The sequence below is a fragment of the Amblyomma mixtum genome, chromosome 3, assembly GCF_055824585.1.
Source record: "Amblyomma mixtum isolate Tamu chromosome 3, ASM5582458v1, whole genome shotgun sequence".
In the NCBI taxonomy this organism is placed as follows: domain Eukaryota; kingdom Metazoa; phylum Arthropoda; class Arachnida; order Ixodida; family Ixodidae; genus Amblyomma; species Amblyomma mixtum.
The window spans coordinates 315877081-315896628 of record NC_143014.1 but is presented as its reverse complement, the minus strand read 5'-3'; the positions used below and the strand labels follow the sequence as shown (position 1 = coordinate 315896628).

Here is a 19548-nt window from a genome sequence, read left to right as displayed (position 1 = left end):
CATGCCCTGCCCAAGCCCATTTATTCCTCTTGATTTCGACTACAGATGTCATTGACCCACGTTTGTTCTCTCACCTAATCCGCCCACTTCTGATCTCTTAACGTTACACCTATCATTTTTCGGTTCATAGCTAGCTGCATATATGCCCTTCACTGGACAACGCAGTGATGGGCACATGTAAAAAACCTAAAGCTATAGAGACTGCGCAAACATCAGATCCTACCGCGCTATCGTGGTTACTTTACGCACAACCGGGCGAAAAACACTGGCCACTTCAGAGTGCTATCGAGCTTCATTTGCAACCCAGGCAGCACAAATTACATCGTCCGCACACTACGACTTGAGGTTCAAAGTCCTCGCTTGAAAACTCTTCTGATAGTTTAATTAGTCGTCAATGTGGTGTATTTTCTCAGCATGTACATGAACCTTGTGTTCGTTAGCATCAGTTTGTCAGTGCAGTGAGCCAAATGGTATGGCATTCTTGAACGATTGCACGAACTTTGCCGAACGAGTAGGTACGAAAATGCCCGATTTTCTCTAACGTACACTTGTTATCAACTTTGATTTCAGAGGCAGTATCCAGTCCCGAGCACCTTCCCCTGAATTCTGTTCTACCATCGACGGCGACCTCTGAGCTCGGAAATGTGGCGAATACGAATTGGGCGGACTCGGAGCCAGAGCTAGCTACGAGTGAAGAAAATTCTTTTCGGTATCATAACCTTGAGACAACAGAAGAGGAACTCAGGTGCATGTTCTTCCCGTACACTTATATGAATTTTCCCGACGTTGTGAGACACATCGAATTGCACGCGACTGAGAAAAAATTTAAATGCTCCCCGTGCCCAGCGGTGTCGGAGGTGTCCTACAAACTTAAGGCATATGACCTCCTCCCACACAGAGGAAAAACTACACAAGTGCGACCAGTGCCATTATTCAGCTGCCTCACCTAGACAGCTACTTCGACACAAGCGTACACACACTGGGTAAAAACGCTACATGTGCGACCAGTGCCATTATGCAACATATAAAAGTCACGCGCTGATTGTGCACAAGCGTACACACACCTGTGAAAAACCCTACAAGTGCGACAAGTGCCCTTATACAGCGACTACAAATGACAACTTGGTTCGGCACAAGCGTACGCACACAGGCAAACAACTTTACAGATGTGAACTGTGCCCATATTCTTCGATTCAGAAAGGGCACTTAGACCGTCACTTTTGTACGCATATCAGTGCAGATGTCTTCAACTGTACTCTATGTACATTCGTGGGTTCAAGCACTGAGAGCCTCAAAGAGCAGATGTCCGGACACGGGGAGTGAATTCTTCACAAACGTGCGCATGTGATGACGATGCCTAATAGTGGCCCACGTTTCTCCACCGAAATAATTATCCACTTTTTGAGGACAAGCGCGAGCTATTATGTTTAATGTATGGCGGACAATAGGTATTTTTGTACTGAATTTTTGTATAGACGTTTGCAGTGTGGAGCCATTAACATTCACCGCTTATTGTTGCATGTTCTCATTAATTAGCGTTATTTTAGCAGTAGACACAACGCATCAGGTGCTTCGGTTTTTACGTGAACAGTCAGTAGGTGTACATTGTTGGTGAAGTTGATACCAGCAAAGTAGAGACTGTGGATACCACGGTCATTCAGCGTAGCTCTATCTTGCTTCAAAGTGCAACTTGTCGAAAAAAACATGAAATTTGACTAAAGCTAATAAACACCCTCGGTGACACGCCGAACCATTTGTTTGGAGACGGCCTTTTAGAGTTACTTAAATGGCAAATTCATTGCCATACTTTTACTTGCCGCGTTAAAATTGCCGCGACATTCTCGACCTGCGCTACATGTATTTACAACGGAGCTTCTCAGCTACAGTTAAACATTTTGTCTATTCCATTCTAATGTCAGGAACATGTTAGCAACTTGCTTGAATCTTTGATAGAATGTGGATTTCAATCGCTAACCGTCGAGCAATTTCCACGGTCTAGCCAGTATATCATCGGGTAGCGCATGCGGTAAGGACACGAAGCTTGAGTTCAAATCAACAAACATTTCGGACACCTCATATTGAACCGAATAAAAGGCTTGGCAAGCCGCTACGCAGTCGACATGCATCTTTCAGCCGCCGCCGAACCTGATATGATTTTTCGATCAAATAGGACGAATAAATGGCAACTCCTTAATTCTGCCAATAAATGCTAACTATATTGCAGCGTTAAATATCTTTCTTGCCAGACCAGCGTTATCTATCGAAAACTTTTCCTAGAGTGCTGAAAACTTGAAGATTGTTGAGCATTGCCCAGCAGCGCGCCTCTTCTCGCATACTCAGGGACCCTAATCGCACATAGGCGGGAGGAATTTGTCCCCAACGATATAAAGCTTAGGACTGTCAAATGTGCGAAAGAGCCTCGCTACACGGCTTGGAATCAAACCGTTTGCGCTGTATATTTTTGACAAAGACTGTACATGCTTATTTCTGGGCTTTAAACAGTGGCAGCCTTAACTAGCCCATGTTGCAACCGGATTGCGTGAAACGCCCATTGACTACGCAGCTATTGACGAGTGTCACCTGCCTCATCATTTAAATGAGCATGCTAAATTAGCTGAATGGTAAGGAGTATTAGGAATCCACTTTCGCGGACTCTCAGCATTTTTCCACATATTCCTACTCAGAGGCCCATGCAAGATCATAATAAACCAGAAAGATGTGTTTTTTCTTCTCTTGGTTCGCTCTGGTGTGTTCTGAATTTCTTTGTTTTCGTTTGTTTTCAAACGTACACCTTTGCTGTCTATATAGGAGTGTCATTGAAAAGCAATATTTCAATTGTCTACTGTAATGCGTAAGCCTTATTCATCGGTATGTTTTTAAATATTTGATATAGCTGCGATTCACTATTACAGGAACTTAATTGCATGGATCTCAACTACCTTTTCGCTAGGGATTCAGATATTAGTGCAGTCATTCCTCTGCAACTATTGCTTGAAATGAAAATAAATCAATCAAACCCTGGACTTGCCAGTCATTCAAAGCTTTCCGGGTATTTTGCATCTTCCACTTCAGCCGTGGTATTTGCAGGTTTTGCTGAGTATCTCAGCCCAACCTTTACGGAAAAGCCCGGGTGGGTGAGTTCTACGTGGCGTTCGGAGGAAAAAAGGAATATTGCGGGTTCCTTCACCCATCACTGCATCTTACTTACTTCCTGATAATGAGATAATAGCTTTTCGCAAGGGATTCAGCCCCACTCCAGCTGAGAGAGGATGGTCGGCGATCCGACGAAACATTCATGCTTAGGCACTCGATGGTAAGTCTAGGGTAAGGAGATGTTGCAGTTTCGCCACTATAGGCCGGGCGAAAAATTGACCACAGCACTTTGCTGGTTCTAGCTCAGTATAGCAAACCGCTTTAAAGCCAGACTGATTACAGGGGAAGGAAGGAGTGGTTATGCGTCATAACTTATGTGTCACGCATGGGCTATCAGAATACAAGGATTTTCAATGCGCTTCCATTTAGATGGGAACTTTTCGTAATCACCAAGATACGCATAGACTGGGCGGCAATAGAGGGGCTAATGTTCACACACGTGGCCTATCTTTACTAAGAGGTACAGGAATTCTAAAATGACAGCAACTAAAGCTACACCAAGAAGCAATTCAGAGAGCATGTCGAACCAGCCTTCCGAGAAAGCCATTCGTAAAAGTTAAGCGCATGAGGCGATCACTGGGAACATTTTTACGCGGGACAGCAACATGGCCAAGTTGCTGCGGGAAACAGACACTGGCGAGAGAACGCCGCGCATAACAAACGGCGCTAGTATATTGTGTACCTAGAGAAAATGACTCACACGCAGTCATAGGCAGTATCCAAGCCACATGTAGCTTCGATAGTATCGTCTTGCTAATTTTGTTCATCTGTATTACCTATCGCTTGACAAAAATGGAAGCATTGGAGTATTGGTTTACAAAATACATTTTGACTGTATCATATAATTTAATGATGCTCGAACCTCAAAGCACACTGTGTCGCACATTTCGAGGTGGCTGTAAGCCAGATTTCCGGCCGGCATCGCTCGTAAAGGAGGTAGCACACTAAAAAAACCTATGGAGTACAACTATGAAGAGACGATCCGAAGGCTGTCTCCCTGCGTTCGTTCTGTGGTAGATAGACGAAGCATACATTTTCCTTCTGCGCACTCTGTGACAGAAGGAACGAGGAGACAGGCCCAGCATTGTGGTAGAAACAATACCTCTTCCCCACCATTTCGGGTTGAGGTCGTTGCCAATAGAAATGACACTTCCACCGTAATGCTCAGGAGCATACAGAACATGTGTTGTTTACCTTGTGAGCGCGATAAAGGCCATGCACTCTTCTACGCAAGGGTCAATGGAGTCATCATCGGCGGTATCGTCAAAGGGCATACCTGACGCATACCTGCCGTTTGGAGAAGCAAGCGGTTTCAACAAGCCGTTCTCAAGAGGCGTTAGTGAAACTTATGCTTGGTTACTATATCGCCAGGATCATCGATCCGACGAGGCAGTAGTTTAGTCTAAATATTAAAAAAATGCACCGTCCTAAAATTGAGCACATAAACCTGCTCAACTGCTCCTGAACAGACGCTCTCTGTATCTTCTCCGCTTTTAGCCCGGCCGCATTACCGGGCTCTTCCGGAACAGTGGTTTGAGCGCATTCTAATACCGTTAAGAAAAGAACATAAAAATAACAGATTATCAAGGTTCCTTCACTGCAATAAACACTAGCATCCCTTATATTTTTCCTGCTTTGGTTCTAGCTTCTAGTGTTCCAGGCTTCTAGGCTTTCCAAAGTGTATGGAGTTTGTACCAGATAGCGCCGGGCAAAGGGAGAGGCAACAGGCTAAATTATGTAGCAAGAAACACAAAGCATTATAAACAGCTTCAAGTTTATTATTACGTATTCAGGTTCTTACAGCGAAGGGTACTAACTTAAAGGTATTCGAACAAATGTTAATATTGGTGACTTCAATAATGTTTAGAAGAATCCATGATACGCTTTCTTGTAGCTCCATCAGAAATCGATTGCGCTTTTAAATATAATATCTACGTCACAATTCTATTCCTCAGCGCGTCGAGTGTCGGTATTGAACGCAGCTTTTTTTTTTAAGTATCGTGCCTAGCATTGACTGAAAGAATATCCGTGTTGGACGAAAGAATGGCAAGCAGAGCATTTCATCAACGAAAGGAACTAATTTGCACTTGTGCCGATCCCTATACATGATATTGCGATAAAATACCGCAGCTATGAAAAGAAGACCGGCACATTCAGGCTATCAGTATACAGACCGTTGTTTAACAGGGGCCCGGAAATCTGTTTTCTATAATATTCCAGACATCAAAATATCGATTTTATCAAACACTTAACTTATCCTAACAAAAACATTTTATCTCATATGATTTTTTTTGGTATCAGGCATCAGGCTTTTTCGTTCAGCGAAGTTACAGCGTGGCCCTTTGGCCACCCAATTTCAAGTTGCACTTCATCATTAGTTACGAAGCTAGTGCTGCTGGCAGCTGCTTTTTGAACGGAATCTAGGTATCAGTATGGAAGCTAACTTTGCTAACCACATGACATGCAACTAATCTGAGAGTTCTGAACCAATCGGTCTGCTGCATTTTTAGAGATGGCCCTTATACTGAGCTCCGGAAAAGCTGCGATCAAGGTTGGCATACACGCTTCCCCGCCTTTAAGTTCACGTGGATCCCACTTGGTGGCGTCACATGAAATGCAAAGCAGCGTGGGCGTGGTCATTTGCAGTGCCACGAGGGTGGCGCATTCGAACAGGTTCGCTTTTGCAGCCGTGCTAACCGCACTATAGCTATTACGCACTCGCGCAGTTTCGACACGTCGTGAAGCCCTTGTTTCACGTTGGACGATCAGGTGAAATCAAACAACAAAGACCAAAGCACAAGGAGACCGAGTGTGAGTACCTCAGCTCTTCAGAGCTCGCTTGCTTCGCCTTGATTGCGTTACACTTGCATCCGAATACATTGAAGTTGTTTTGTACTGCTCTGCGGTGAAATTGCATCCACAGTTACAATTTCCTTTCAATATCCCCTGCTGCCAAAGGCTGCATAAAGCGGTGGAAGCCACCTCCGCTTCTCGTAAATTTATGCCTCTTGATTCCCTGTTGCAGAAGATAATAGCTCAAGCGTCTGAAGAATTGTCTGGCTCGAGAGCATGTCATTATGACAGGCCTCACGAGGTACTCCTTTGGAGTCATTGTTATGAGATGTTTAAAAAATCCCTCTCGTGCTTTTTTTTTCTTGTTGTTGCCATCTCTGCGCCATCGTTTTCGGAGATTTTCTTTTTTAACGTGGTTTTCATTCTGCCGCCGTATTGGAGTTGCTGTGATATCACGGTAGCAATGGTGGGAATTTAATTATTTTTTCTTAGCACTTTATGCACGGCTTCTATAGTTATTTAAGGCGTTGTTTCGTCAGAAAATGCGCATTTGGTAATTACCACGCAACCATTCAGCAAGAGAATCGGTTTCGATTTTTCTGGGTCATTATCTACCCCAACACGCCCACAGTAGTGAAGCATGCCACTATCGACTATGCCAGGTACGGGATGCGTGATGTAAGACGTTATCAACAACCGATTCTTTTTGCTACTACGCGTGTGGCATGTGCTACGGTTATATTGGCAGGACAGCCGTAGACGAGATTCTTGTGCTGCCAATGGACGCCATCATTCTCAGGGCAATGGCGAGATGCGGTGCGGATGTTTGATGAGGGGCTGAGGGACTGCAGAAACATCGCGGCCGCGCGTGCATGATATCTAAAACGTACTGACTTTATGGCGGTGAGAAACATCGCTTAGGCTCTGTACGCCACTGTAATGTTAGAGCACACAGCAGTCGACTTTTCCACGATCTGAAATGAAATCGATATTTGGGAAATGAAATGCATAGTTTCACACTTCTCGAAATTGTCCCGGCGATCTCTGCCAGTTCACGCAATCGTTGCCGCCTTGGGTTGATTTATGGGAAAAAGTTTTTAAGACAATTGCAATATTTCAAGTCCTTCTACCTACCTTACTGATTATCAGGCTAACCAGCCGATTGGCCTCGAATATCAGGTATATGGGCAGTGACGGATATCATATTATCTGTAGCGTAGCGTGGCAGCCACGCTCAATTTCGGGTGGTGAAAGAAGACGACGACTACCCTGAGGTCTGAAGCTCGCTTGCCGAAAGAACGCTGGGCCACGACTGTTCCCAGACGCTTCAAGAGACCCGGATTCAACTGAGCCCTAACCTCCTGTACTGTGGTTTCTGCGAACCAGAGATTTTAACTGGCGATGCATCTAAAAACGGCGCACAGTAAACACGCAAAACACAGGGAGAACGGACAGGATAAGAGCGCACCAGCAACTGAAGCTTGGTCGAAAAACACTTCTCAGTCGGTAAGCATGCGCCAGGAAATTCAACACGTGTCAACCAGATAAAAACCCTAAATAAACGTGATGTTGCTGTACGATAGACAAACTGACTAAACCAAGATAAAAATTTAAAAAAAAATGTAAGACAAGAATTAATACAAGAACGTAAACCCCTGGGATGACCGAAGCACATAATCAGCAATAGCGATGAACATGAACTATAAAAGTATTTGTTGATCAGCACCTCTTCGACACAAACAAAATTCACATCAACACAGATGCCCCTTCTGCCTGAAACAAGCTTCGCACAGTCGCCCGCGCGCCCAGGTTATGGCGTCGTGCAGGGAACATTTCTGTGAGGCTAAAAGTTTCTTGATCTGATCTGTATTTCAAGCCTCCTATCATGCGTCAAAATTATGCCCCTCAGGATAGGTTCTTCAGTCGGTCAAGGTGTATAGTCGCACTGTAACGTAAAAAATAAGCTACCTTTGATTCTGCGCAAGCTTATCTTTTATACGACCAGGATGAATCTTCCTGCAAGCTGAAATCCTCCCTCGTGCTTTAAGTCACCTACATCTTTCGCCGCTACGCCTTTCAATGTGCGCACGACGATGAAATATATCACTTCACAGTATGTTGCTATCCAGATTTTTTGATGCCATTTTTTCTGTCTGATTGTTTCCAGCAATTTTTTCTATGCGTCCAGGTAATCCCCTGCGCACGATAATACACGGAGTGGTGCGCACACGGTTCCAGTACAGTTCCATTCAGTGCGTTGCAGCGGATCAGGCGGGGCGAGCTCGTGTCTATCGAATCACCTGCTCGTATTTTTGAGCAGGTATGTCTCAGTATGACGGGAGTTTTCAGTGTATGATGACATTTAATTCTTCCAGGGGTGCCATCGTAAATCTGAGAATGCGGACTCTGTGAATACAAAGGAAATAACGGCAACACTTCGCCTCTCCACCGCTTACCATATGTCTGCGAGGCTTGAGTGCAGATTATCGTTTCTTTGCCATTGGCACCTGAAGGAATGCTACAGTTTTCGCCGCGGAGTGTTATGCTATTAGTGTTGCGGTACAGATAATAACAAATGAAAACATCAAAAACAGCATCATTTATACAGATTCACTGAGCGTCCTTACAGCATTAAACTCCAAAAATGCCACGGAGCCACTGATTGGAAGCATCATATACAATATAGTAAAGGTCACAACACAAAAACATGTTATAAAATTCTGCTGGGTTCCCAGTCACATTGGCATTAGGGACAATGAGAGAGCCGACATGTGTGCTGCACCAACCAGAACCATGGAAATCAAACATGTAAATTTGCCTCCTAGGGATTAAATGAAGTTAGTGCATGGCAGACTAAGAGCCAAGTGGCAAACTTCTTGGGAAAATGAAGGACACAACAAGCTGCATACCATAAAGCCCATTTTAAAAGAATGGAAATCATGCCGCCATAAAGAGCGTTTTACCGAAGTAATTTTATGTCGTTTACGCATAGGTCACACACACATCACCCATAACTTCTTATTAACAAAAAAGACAAACCTCTGTGTGAAATGTTTGGTCAAGAGCACACAGTAAATCACATTTTAATTTCTTGTTCGCGTCTCGAAGAATTTAGAAAAAAAAATTTTACGGTAATTTACAATCAACACATTCCATTTCATCCCGCATTGCTTTTAGGCGAGCAAACACTTGTCGAGTTTTCACTTGTTTGTAAGTTTCTAAAGAAAACCAATGTTTTAATTCTATTATAATGTAACCTCTGTACACTTGACATAACATCATCTAACCTTGTGTTTGGCGCATGATAGCCTTAGTTGCTTATGCGCCATAAAACCCCATATAACCATATAACCATAACCATATGTTTCTTTGCCATTGGTACCTGAAGGAATGATGGTTGATCCTTGGAGGCACTATATTTCCAACCCAATTGTTAGCTCCAAAAATAACCGAAGACAAGGTATAGTCTTTGCAAGCCAATAATGTGGCTGAGCGCATCGTAGGGAACATAATGTGGCGAAGCACTCAGAAGAAAATTAACTTGTTCCCTCTGAGCTTATTAACAATACATCCTACCGGCATTAATGTCTTCAACAAAGAAAATGCATTTCATTTTAATTTCGAATTCTTAAATTAGATTGAAAGTTTTGGGCACCGTTCAACAAAAATGCATCATATCAGTTGTCGGAATAGAATCGAGTTATTACATCTGATTTCTGATCAAGACGAAGTGACTGACTTAGTTGGGGCATGGTCCTAAACGTCGCCGGCAATCTTGTGAAATGTACTCGAGAGGAGCTGTTATAAGCTCCTGCTAGTTATTTTTATCTCCCGTTGTCGAATCCTTAATGCCTTTATGAAAGTACTGCTTTTCGGAGACAAGGTCACTAGGAAGTATATACAACGAGACATGAATTTTATTAATGTTTATGGATTCAGACACCCGAACAGGAGTTCTTTGCGGGGGTGCCTCGGAGTGGGCAGCGTACGACCTGCCCAACGTTGATCTCTGTGTGAAAACGACCACTGTAACAAATGCGCAAGAAAAAATCTAGCTCTAAACAAATGCTGAAGCTTATCAGCTCTTTCAAAGAGAACAGTAATGGCAGCCAAAGTCTCGATCAGTTCTAGCGTAGCGAGTGGGGATCCTCGATGGGAGTGCTTAACTATTTCTTGCTTATTTCTGTTGCTATATCCATCATAAGGCTCATTTGCGTTCTCTGAAAATAGTTCTATGCTGCGATTCACCACAAGCGCAACCTTGAGAGACTGGAGAATGTGCAGGGTACATGTGAGAGACTAATGGCGTTTGCGTCCGTTGGGTGCGTTCCCGGCTAGCGTACTCGAGGCCCCAGTAGCTGCTTTCAAAGAGACGTCACTATCTCGGAATTACTAAATGCACGCTTCTAATTTCCCTACAAAGACGAGGGCTTTCCCTTTAAACTCGGACGCTCTTCCTTTGCAGCCTATCCACACGCGATCAAAAGTACGACAGCTTCTCTGCTACGGTTGCGGTTGTCCCATGGTTGTCCTTTAAGAGAAGAAGAGGTTATTTTCATGAAATCGGCTCGGGTTGTCTTTTTGTGACTAAGTACTACCAGGGTAACAAAACGCCAGGCCCGAAATATGTTATTTTATCTCAACTATCCCGTATAAGCAGGACTCGGAACCCTAAGCTGAGGAATAAAAACGGGAGCACGACCAGGTCCTTTGCACGCTGTCTTGCACGCAACGCGAGAAAATGTTTTTCGGCCACTCGTGTGACGCGTTAACATTTCGCGCCAAGTGTACTTCACAAAAATTCTCTTTTTCAAAATTTTCTATTTTTATTCTCTGCAGGTGTTCACGGGGCGAAAGCTGAAGGCAGAAGGTCATCGCGGATTTTCACCATACGCACGGGTGGTGTACTTAACCAGCTGCCATTAGACCGGAACAGCCACCCACATAGGTCCTAACAGGAAGTGTCATGGACTTTCAGTTGGAATATGACCTCGACGAAGTGACAAATGGTGAGGAAGAGGGGCGAGGGAAGGTCGCGTTCACCGTTTGCAGCCTGGAGAACGCTCACACTCAGAGAAAGGTTCACTGGACATCACTTTTTACAGTAGAAACAAGATTCGAAGATATTACAAATCATTCACAATTCTGCAAAACAGGCGATGCACACAGTGCAGTACTGGAGAAAGCCTAGAGCACAAAGAGATATTGCAACAGCACGCCAGCAAATCAGTGAAGCGAAGAAACAAAAACAAACATTAGCATCTGTGTTCTGCGAAATTGTGACGACCGAAGGATCGCGGAAGACTAGCGCATTTACTCTCCCTCGTTCGTGGCTGACGGGCAGAACTGTGGTCGCAGAAGTCGTGCGGTAGCGCTTTCTTGTAAGCAACGGAACCACGTGTATACGGAGTTCATACGTGAATGCGGAGTTTTTTTAGTAGCTTAATTTTTAGCAGTGTTTAGTAGCATATTTACAGAAACATCGAGCTTAGAAACTACGAGGGGGTACCCAAAAGAAACCGGACTTATTTTTGTTTGAACTTATTTGTTCACATTTTAAGCAAAGACCTTCAATCTCCTTCAAAGTATTCCTCACTTGCAATGATACGCTTGTCGAATCTTTCATTCCATTTTTCAAAATATTGTTTAAATTCATCTTTTGTGATGCTGGAGAGTGCCTCCGTCGTTTTTTTCTTCACCTCAGTAACATCAGCGAAACGCTTTCCATTCACCTATTTTTTCATTCTAGGAAACAAAGAAAGTAGCACGGGGTCAGGTCGGGAGAGTATGAGGGTTGAGGAATAGGGGTCATGCCATTTTTGGTCCAAAATTGTCGTAGAGACAGAACTGTGTGAGCAGGGGCATTGCCATGATGAAAAAACCAGTCACCCGACCGCCACAAATCTGGCCGCTTCCACCGCACACTGTTGCCCAATCTTTTCAAAACATCCAAGTAGAAAGCCTGGCTAACTGTCTGACCCTGCGGAACAAATTCCCAATGGACGACTCCTCTCACGTCGTCGAAAATACAAATCAGCATTGTTTTGAGGTTTAGTTTAACCTGACGAGCTTTCTTGAGGCGAGGTCAATTTGAAGTTTTCCATTGGTATGATTGTTGCTTTGATTCAGGATTCGATTCAGGAACACTTGAGTTGTCCCCATAAAATCGTCCTTGTACGTCTTTCTTAATATTTCAAGAGTTTCCATTCAACTTTTTCCGTGCAAAAATCAAAATTTCACCGGCGCACGCTGTTCACGAAAATCAGCCATTGCAAAAACGACGTTCACACAAAACAGTCGTCACTCTAAAACTCTGCCTAAACTAGTGTGACCTCCTTCAACGATGACACTCGGCTTACTGACTCTGGAATATTCGTTCTATGCGCTCCTAGTGGCAAAACGCGGTACCACAGAAGCTTTGCCGACCAAAAAATTTAGTCCGGTTTCTTTTGGGTACCCCCTCGTATTTTTCTAATCCCATTTCCGAATGTTGCGCCGTCTTTCTTTTCGTTTTTCAGGGGTCTATAGTGGGTTCCTTGCCACGCTCAACACTTTCAGCTGTGGATACTGGGGTGGTATTCTCCCGGTGTCGCCTTTTGCGACATGTCGCGTTAGCGCGGGGCCTAAAAAAGTGCGTACAGTTGCTCGAAGAAACGGAAAACGCCGGCGGCACTTTCGTCGGCGGTGCTTTTATTTACTCTGAGAAGGGACAATTTACTACTGCTGATTCACTAGCAGCAGTAGTTTCGTATCTTTGATAGCAAGAATATTTGCCATCACATGACGTTTAATGTTCAAAAAACATTTGCAAATTTAATATAAACTCGCTTTTCTTCATTTAAGTTTATAAAACACCGCGAAAAACCTCCAAATCTATTTTTGTTACGTTCCGGACGGTTGTGCTAGATTTCGGCTGCGTTTCTGGCAGTTGCAGACGGTAGAAGTGTAGCTGTAGGTCCCATTAGGCTTGCGCGCTCCAGAATCAAGAGCGTATATCAAAAACTAGGCTGAATTGCAGCTTAAACTTTGTCGTCGAAGCAAGGTAAGTCATAGCGAAAAACAACAACACCAGTAGTTCCTGGTAAACATGCCGACCGGAATTGCAAGGACTGCTGAATTGGCTGAAGCGGACGGCTCTATCTTGTAAAAGTCGTTACATTGCTTTAAATCCTCTTTGGCTCGTGCAGAGACTCTTTCGTTGCACTAACGTGCATTAAAACGCCTTGACGGGTCATGTAGCCGCGAGCGCAAGCGCTGCCAAGGCCACTTCGTTGCACGCTGCAACGTCTGCTTCGTCGTCTGTTTACGGCGGTCGCATCCCAAGCAGCACATGACATCGGTCCAATGTAGGATCTGAGTTGGCAAACGACAGCCCTGTGAAGGCCCCGCGTTGCCTCTGTTCTCCCAGCCTTGGCTAAGCGATTTTTAGAAGTTGGCAGTATTGGACCAGTTTCTCGGACGTTCTCCCAGCCTTGGCTCAGCCATTTTTAGAAGTTGGTAGTATTGGACCAATTTCTCGGACGTTTTCCCCGCCTTGGCTCAGCCATTTTTAGAAGTTGGTAGTATTGGACCAATTTCTCGGACGTTTTCCCCGCCTTGGCTCAGCCATTTTTAGAAGTTGGTAGTATTGGACCAATTTCTCGGACGTTTCACCCGCCTTGGCTCAGCCATTTTTAGAAGTTGGCAGTATTGGACCACTTTCTCGAATGTTTCCCCTGCATTGACTTTGCCATATTTAGAAGCTGGCCAATTCCTGCAATAGGCAACGCAACTTTGAAGTGCCGACTGCTATGGAGCATCATGCAGTTGCTATTGTGACTTCTTAGTTTTCTCAATTGCGGCGATAGGCGCGATATATATATATATATATAGCTCGCACATTGTTAATTATTTATTAGCATATATAGTCCGGGGTGTAGATAATGATATCTTCGTAAAAACCCGCATAACCTCCTGTGAGATTTTTTAAATCTCAGTTTTTTAAACTAAAATATGCAAAGTTGCATGCATGCATGCGATTATTTCCCCCTTTAAGGTTGTGGTCTTCGTTCTGTGTAAATGTAAAAAGTCCAGTCGTGCAATGAAAGAATGCGAGTCGGAGAAACATATATGCAGCACCGATTTTCAGGCCTGAATTTCAAAAACTATAAATAGCATTTTATAAAAATAACTTCTCGACTCTAACGTTAAATACGCTGTACCTTGATGTGCTTGGGCGTCGCAGTTAATGCGGTATACCTGCAGAACAGCACCAAAACATATATGCATGGCGCAACGTGTCGAGCACTCCATTAAAGCAGGAATGGGTAAAGAGTAACGTGCGTTTGCTCCATGATAGGACAGCACTGACCATGCGCTTATATAAGAGATACATATAGCTTAAGAAAAAAACGTTACATCGTCTGCGGGAACTCGAATTGGAAGAATGCGAAGGCATTGCGCCTCCACGGTACTCGTTCTCTCCCTTTGCCTCGTATGCAGCCCATATGAGTTATATGTGTCAGTATATGTGCCTCATATGAACACATATAGGCTTCATACGAGTTCATATGTGCCTCGTTTGACTCATATGGGCACCATATGAGCCATGTGTCGACAAATGCGCCTCGTATCAGCACATATACTTCATACGAGTTCATGTGTGTCACAAATTAATGTGTCTCGTATGAACGCGTATAGGCTGCTTACGAGCTCATACGCGTCACAAATGTCACAGATGAACACATCTGCTGCATATATAGTAGTTCACGCGCTACGGAAAGGTGACTTGTATGGATTACATATGTGGCATACCTTAACTGACACGCGACACTCGTGCGTACACAAGAGCTCCGATATGCACCGTATCAGCTTACATCAATCTCGTGCGAAACACATAGCCGCTGATGAGTGCCTCTCATAGAGTGGGCCTTGCTGTTTGAAACACGCGGAAAAGAAGGGATGAACAAGCGATTAACAAGTGCCCAACCAACGCATAAAAAAAACTCTTGGCCTGTTTCAAATATTTTTCTCCTTGATTCTCTGCTTGTGCCCTCCTGTTGTAAACCGCGCCTATCCAAACAGTATGACGTTAGGCGTTTCCAATGTGCTTGGACAAACGTTCAGCCAGAAGGCAAATGTTGCCTTCTGGGCTTAGTTGAGCTAATAACGCCAGGTATTTTCATGCAAGAGCTCCGACTGTAGTTAACAATATGTGCGCAATGAGAGTACTACGATCAATGGTGCAGGCGCTGTGAAAATTAAAATACATACAAATATCAGATCTTTCAGTGCTTATCACAGAGCACATCAAAATCCACAAAATCAGTGGAAGTGCAATCGGCTGTAGTTCAGCTCCTTATACCTTAAAAATAAACATTTGTCCTCGCACCTAACCGTCGAATTCTATAGTGGGAAGCATAGCATAAGTCTTGTCATCGAAATGTAAAGCAGTTTTTGCCATGCCAGCAGTGGTGTAGTGGGTAGTGTAGTGAGCTGTAGATCTCTAGGTCGGTGGTTCGAATCCGGAACGGCGCGTAGTTTTTTTTTTCGCGTCCGAATTTTTTTTTTACTTTCTTTAGTTTACTAACTTCAATGGAAGCTATTTTAATGTTAATTGCCTTATAATTCCACCCCAGCCCTTCCCTTTCCTTTCCCAAAAATTGCAAACCAGACACATCATATGACACATACGAGATATTCCATAATCATACGAGATATTCCATAATCTCGTATGAACCAGACACATATGACACATATATACGAGATTTTTCGATAGGGACGTATTAATCGCTATCGGTTAATCGTATTCATATTGATTACGGTCATAGATTTCAATCACGCGTCTTCAGCGCGCACTTCGCTTCTGCGTCGCGTGGTTGCTTCGGACGGTAGCAAGAGTTGGGGGGTGCGTACGTCGACTGATGTTTCGGAGTGCGATCGTTTCCTGCCGCCTTGATCCAAGCTTGAAGACGTAGATGCGACCGGCCGTTGTGAAATACCGAGATCTTGCAAGATCTCACGGTATTCTTTTTCAACGATACGGTACTTGCGTTGCTTTGCATTCATGGCGAAATGCAGAAGCTTTGCGGTGAAAGACGAGGACCGCAACAGCCGCACAAAGGGACAGCAGACAGGCAGTGCGACCAACACCTCCACACCACAAAAGAAAAACAAGCGCGAGCACTCGCGGCATGACTCGCGGGCAGGGTTGCCGTTGGGAACATTTTAAAAGGAGCCAAAACTTGAGCTGAAAGTAGTCAAAAGTAGCCATGCCATTCCATCTTAGCTGTCGCGTAAAATAAGATGTTTTGCTCGTTAATAAATTGAAGTATAAAAAAATTGATAAAAATTATTCTTGGCGGTGTTGTCAACACTAAGCTTCAAAGAAATTTTTCGAAACTAAACACCGCTTTACGCATAAACGTAGGCATCCGCTCTCGCTCCCACGTACGTTCCAAGCCAATCCCAATCCATAGCTTGTGGTCATTTCGTTTGGACGTTTGGCAGCAAAACGCGCGCTTGTGAATTTTTATTTCTTCAAGCTTTTTGAAGTTTGGTGGCGGCACGCGTGAGTCACCGAGGGGAACCAGGAGGCACTGCTTGCGTAAGTATACATTCTGTCCTTTTTTCCCTTTCATGTTAGTTGTCAGCTAATATTTACTTGTGAACTTGTCAAGAGTGAGGACAATGAGCACGCCTCGTGTGTCGCCCCTTTATCTAACTTGTCTGTAGGCATCTGTCAGCAGTTGTCTTTTGATTAACTCAGCGGCGCATTGCAAGGTGTAACTGCGTGTAAGGGTTGGGGTAATATGAAGTAACACACACGTACACGAAGGGAAGCGCTTCTAAATGTCGTGTGTGTTTGTGTGTTCCTTCATCAGGGTGAACGCACTATCCCGGCAAATCTTGTTGGCGCATTGCTTCTGAGAGGGTTTGTTTCTCACGGCACATCGTACATTTATGTACGTGTATAGATATTATGATCATGATCGCAATGACAGTCGTCACGTGGTTACGGCGCTCGGCTGCTGACTCGAAATACGCGGGTTCGATCCCGGCTGCGGCGGTCGAATTTCGATGGAGGCGAAATTCTAGAGGCCCGTGTACTGTGCGCGATATCGGTGCACTCTAAAGAACCCCAGGTGGTCGAAATTTCCGGAGCCGTTCTCTGCGGCGCCCCCCATGACCAACCAGTTGCCACGTGCGATGCAGTTGAGTGTTTTTCATCGCCAATTTTTGCTTTTGTGAGGCTAATCGCTTGGTTCAGGCATGCATGTCAGACGTCATAGAGTCGCAGCCTGCATGCCTTGTGCTTGATTGACAAATGCTTCCATGGCAGTGTTGACATTGTTGCGTTGCGAGTCTCCGTGCGATGAGAGAAATGTGACAAGAACAGGATGAATGAACACAATTCTTCTGTACTGCCAGAAGTAATGCTGCTCCTGCCAGTGATCGGTTACAGAAAAAAAATTGAGAGTACTTTTTATTTATGTGTGTCCCTTCCCGCTACTCAGAGCCTTGTATTACAAAGTCTAGATCAGTGTGACTCTACATATAGCGAGTGCTAGTTTCGAGCTCGCTAATTGAACGCGCTTGTTTTCTCTCTTCCTCATTTGGTCAATCTTGCGTTTTACTGGTTTCTTTTTTCATCACTATGCTCCTGGTAGACTGCACTCAGTTTGATGTTCAATGCAGTGAAGTTGCACGCCACTATTGCTGGCTGTTATTTGTTTCACATGACAGCAGGCACAGAAATATTGTTTAAATAAGTCCCAAATTGCAGGCGCTCGTGACACTTGTAACTCTCAACTCATGAAAGTTCAGAAGTGCGTTGCGAAGTAGAACGAGATGGTTGTAAGAGTACCTCTCAGTTGTCATGGTAGTGTGAAGTTTTCGGCACCCAAACAGGCAAGTGCCAGTAGAGAATGGCACAGAGAGTGTCTGGTAAAAATCCTTGTTTGCCCATTAATCTTTTGTCGTGTTTCCTCTGTGCAGCATGTCAAAACCATTCGCTGTGGTGAAGTTTCCTCTTGAGGACGACTGCCTTGCAGTCATTCCTGTCGGATGGCTCACAGAGACAAAAGAAGAGTGCTACTGGCCTGTGGCCAGGAGCTCGGAGGTGACGCGGCTCGCAAAAGCTGAGGCCGAGCCAGCTCTCGGAGGGGAGTGGATGCGTTGCCCAGTGGTCGTCGTTACCACTTGCCATAAGTAGTCTTATTGCAGACATATTGATGGTAGCTTCATCAGCCATTGTAAAGGCCTCTTTGCTAGATTCTGTGAGTCTGCACCTCTGCATGGCTAAATTACGACTAAGAAGTCATGTTGATAGCCACCGCTTAGCCAGCTGTCAAAAAGAGGAGCAGAATGAACTGTTAGCTATTGCACTTGTAAGCTGATGAACTACATCTGAAACTCATTAGTGCCTTGTTTTTGAAGACCTGTAGTTCCCAGAATTAGTGCCGCACTCAGTATGCTTAATAATATTTAGTACAGAAAGGTTTAGTATGGTAATTTTTTTTTTGCATTATGAAACATTTTTTGGCACACAAAAAGCACAGACAAGGAAAGAGCACACAATACAAATGCCAGACATCAATTGATGCTTTGCGTTGTGTGCTCTTTCCTCATCCATGTTTGTTGTGCACTGAGACAGTGTTTCATAATGCAAATTCAGAACCAACTCATCCAGCTGTTTACATTTAGTTCAGTTTGAATTGTTAGCCTGTCGCAGTAGCTGAGTGGTCCATGCTGCTGAGCCGAGGGCCCAGGTTACATCCTGTCTGTGGTGAAATGGAGCAGTGCAGAATGCGCTTGTGCTCTGTAATATCAGTGCATGTTAAACAACCCCATGTGGTCTAAATTAATCTGGAGTCTTCCGCTACGTCATTCTTCATAGCTTAAAGCTGTTAAATCCTAGAAACCAGAATCACACTTTTAATTGTAAATAAAACAATGCCTCTGCCACATGAGTGTTTCACAGGCTTTCAAACTGATAGTCTGTTGGCCTGAGTGTTGCTATACAGGCAGCTGAACGGGCATCAAGTCAGCAAAGCAGCCCTCGGACATATTTTGTAGCGACAATTCTGTTAAGTATGGATACGTGTTTAATTATGAGGAATTATGTGAGTTAGTTTTGGAACCCATAGTTTGTACGAGATTTTGGTGCATGGTATTGAGGGTGCCTAAGACTGTATGCTGTTTGGGCAATTAAATATGTGCTCTCGAAAGTCTGCCAGTTTCCTTTCATAAGGTTTCTGATATAAACAGCAAGCTTCTTGTGGTAAGCGGCCGTGATGGTTAGCAGTCTATGGTTGAGGAAGGAAGGACCCGTGCTCTCACTGTAATGTAAGTTATCAATCGCTCGTACAGCTCTTTTTTGTAAAGTAAGTACTTTCACAAAATTGGTTGAGGTAGTCGTTCCCCAGATCAACAAACAATATTGTACATGCGAAAAGACTAGAGAGAAATAAATTTGTAGTTTGAATTTTCGAGGCAGTATTGTGCGAAATTTATTTAGGATACCAACAGAGCGAGCCATTTTAGTGCAAACGTAGTTTACACGATCTGTCCAGAGTAAATGTTCTTCAAAAATGACTCCAAGGAACATTGTAGAGCTGACAC

At 44.2% G+C, this 19548-nt stretch overlaps 1 long non-coding RNA gene across 1 annotated transcript in view; it reads left to right on the top strand.

The window, feature by feature from the left end:
- The first annotated feature begins 579 nt into the window (after positions 1 to 579).
- LOC149355693 (uncharacterized) overlaps positions 580 to 19548 on the top strand; it is a 58658-nt gene continuing 39689 nt past the window's right edge. The window contains exons 1-2 of the long non-coding RNA XR_016289744.1: positions 580 to 745; positions 10786 to 10955. This is a non-coding gene — a long non-coding RNA (uncharacterized LOC149355693). The remainder of the gene's footprint in view (positions 746 to 10785; positions 10956 to 19548) is intronic.